Raw genomic sequence first — 3,576 nt, 5'->3', positions numbered from 1 at the left:
GTTTAAGCTCAGGATAAAAAATGGTTGAATTTGTAATGGATCAAATTCATTGCTTGGTTTTAATTCTTTTTTCCTTTGTCTTTGGGTTTGATAATGTATGAGAATATCGGAGATAAAATTTAAACCAAGAATAAAATTAAACCACAAAGTATGCTGCGGATGTACAGTAAGATTACTCGCATTATATAATAACTCAGAGGGTCTACGTATCAGTTACCGTCCTCATTTGGTAAAATTTCAGCCAGGAGGTCTTGTTTTCATAGTTTCTTTTTTTGTTATATTAAGCCTATTCCTGGTTTTGAGGAAGTTGCTCTCAGACTCTTGCTTTAAAATTGAACCTATCGTCGTTTGTTGATGCGTATTGTAATTTTCATTGCTCATTCCTGGTTTTAGAATATCCTGATGCACTAAAATCGAAGCCATCGTTTGGGCTAGCACTCAGAAGAACAACTGCTTCCAATTCCTGTTTTGGTGCCGGGTCAATTCGGTTAAACTTCCCCAACTTGCACAGGATCACAGTTTTTTAGAAACTAGCCTCTTAATCTAAACGATGAAAAACATGAAACGCTTTACAGTTTCAGTCCAAAAACTCAAAATTTTCTCCTGTCTCAAGTTTGAAAGTTTAGGTTCAAGTTGGCGCTTTTCCCTATCAGACAATTCTTCTGTCATTATCTGAACTTAGCAGAGTTAAACCCTCTTTACCTATATTGGAACAATTTTCCATTCATAAAATTTTCCGCTTTCATCTTACACGGGGTCGGCTTGGCAGAACATCGTATGGACGTGCTATTTTTATTTTTTAAGCGCCGGCGCGGAAAATAAAACCGACATCTATGAGGGAAAGCCTTAAATATTTTATTTGTGGCGTAATCTTTAACTGGAAGGACAAGATACACGGCTGTTTTCCATATGCAGACAGGTTGTTTGAAGCAAAAGCACTGCCACTTTGATTTTGATAGACCAAAGTCTAGGCTAAAATCCTACAATTCATTGCATTTGAATGAAGAAATCCCGACCGACGTCTATGTCCAAATCTTTCGTACAAAAACCATTGTTTGAAAGCAGACTTTGATGAACATTTCTTCAATGTGTCAAAGTATTCTCTATGGGCCAAAATTTGGTTTATAGAGACAACATCTCAGGTATTTCTCGACTCGCGACTTAACTATGCGGCTATTTTGTAGGCTAAACTGCCATTCGAAAAATGTCACTTTTCGTTAAATACAGCATGGATGTTGACATGATAACTTAGTAAACACCCTGAGTGTGATAGAGTTTCGCAAACCTTTCTAAATTTCCATGCCACAAAAACGACTTTCCAGCCAGCAGGTTGGCTAGTTAGTTTAAGATCTAGCTACTCTTACCGGTGAGATAAAAGAATCGTAGATCAAGATTTAGTCGAGTCAGCCCAGCTTCCAACGTGACCCGGAAAATCAAAAAGGTGTCTTGTTTTCGGAAGAGAAATTTTAAGACGGAATCCAACAGGAAATTGAGTAGTTTTAATTTTAAGTGGACAAAAACCTTTTACTAGAATAATTTGAGGAATATTGCATTCTTTTTAACATTTTTTAAGGGCTATAGATGTAATTAGTCATCTGTAATAACACCAAAGAAAATTTCTTATGGGAGCCCGAGAAAATAAATGTCAAACTTCACAAAATGACATCTGCAGTCAAGGAGGTTTCATTTGACATGATCGTCATCACTCTGGCAGTAAAAGTGTAGTTCAAGAATGGCCGTTTTTATGCTAAGGACGCACTATCCGTCTGGACAAACTTGGGCAAACATTTGTTGTTCTCATGGTTATGCGTCTCAAGTATAAAGACGGGCATACGTATTATGCGTCTGGACGAACTTTCCTTCGAAATACGTCTTGAACGAGTCAGAACGACGCACTACGAACGGTAGTTCGTTTGGACGCATAATGCGTCTTGTGCCCATCTTTATACTAGAGACGCATAACCAGACGAACTACAAAATGTTTGCCCAAGTTCGTCCAGACCTTAGTATAAAAACGGCCAATTACTCGCACCGAGTAAGATCAGAAATCCCTGCATCTGATTGGCTAGAACACAAGTTCTGGCCAATCAGAAGCAGAGATTTCAAATTCTTCCCCAAAATCTGACCCCTTGTTTCATAATTCAAGGTTCTATTGGCATCTTCAACTCCCGAAGACGCAATCCATCGGAAATTGAGTAATTTTAATTTTCAGTTGACAAAAACCTTGTACCAGAATAATTTAAAGCATATTGCATTCTTTGTTACATTTTTTCAAGGGCTAAAGATGTTATGAGTCATCTGTAGTAACACCAAAGAAAATTTCTTGTGGGAGCCCGAGAAAACGAATGTCAAATTTCACAAAATTACACCTTACACATGAAATTTTCAGAATTTTACCTGTGTTTTCACAATTCTTGTGAAATTTGACATTCATTTTCTTAGACTTCCATGGGAAATTGTCTTTGGTGTTCTTACAGACGACTAATTACATCTTTAGTCCTTGAAAAATGTAAAAAAGAATACAATATTCTTTAAATAATTCTGGTATACAAGGTTTTTGTCCACTGAAAATTAAAATTTCTCAATTTGCTAGTGGATTCCATCTTAATGTGGCATGTTTAATTTTTCACTTAAGTAAACCACTTTCTATCAGGTGGTTTGTATTTATAACTGGAGAGCACAACGTACGTGGCCGTTTTTCTCCTTCTTCCTCTTATTTTAATTGTGCCCACTGTAATATTTATCCTTTCGGTTTATATTAAAACTAGTATAGTTCACACTATATCTGCCCCTAATTTCCCCCTTCTGTGAGCCTTTTGAAACACTTCAACTTCTCTTCCGAAAACAAGATACCTTTTTTATTTCCGGGTCACGTTCGAAGCTGTGCTGACTCGACTCCATCTTGATCTCAATTTTTATCACATCGGTAAGAGTGGCTAGTAGCCAACCTGCTGGATGGAAAGTCGTTTTTGTGGCATAGAAATTTAGAAAGGTTTGTGAAACTCTATCACGCCCAGGGTGTTTACCTAGTTGTCACGTTGGTTTACCAAAAGTGGCATTTTTCGAATGAGAAGGTTAGCCTTCAAAATAGGCGCATGATGAGTCGCGAGTCACGAAGTACCAGATATGTTGTCTCTATAAACCAAATTTTGGCCCATGGAGGATACTTTGATACGTTGAAGAAATGTTCGTCTAAGTCAGCTTTCAAACAATGGTTTCTGTGCGAAAAATTGAATATAGACGTCGGCCGAGATATCTTCATTCAAATGCAATGAATTGTAGGATTTTAGCCTGGACTTTGGTCTATCAAAATCAAAGTGCTTTTGCTTCAAACAACCTGTCTGCATATGGATTCAATATTTTTTTCGTTCGCAGTGACTTTCAGTGTGAAAAGTGATCTTCAGAACAAGAAAATTTTAATACATAAGTTTACTTCGTAAGGTTGGCTTAATTGGGACAAACATTTATTACGGAACGACTTGTTATAGAACTATGTCAAAGCACTTGAAGAATTAAGTGCAAATGATAGGAAATCCGTAAATATCCACAAACAAGTTATTTTTAAGGGCAAGTGGT

Source organism: Porites lutea, chromosome 11 (genome assembly GCF_958299795.1).
Source record: "Porites lutea chromosome 11, jaPorLute2.1, whole genome shotgun sequence".
Lineage (NCBI taxonomy): Eukaryota > Metazoa > Cnidaria > Anthozoa > Scleractinia > Poritidae > Porites > Porites lutea.
Note: the sequence above shows the minus strand (reverse complement) of the source record.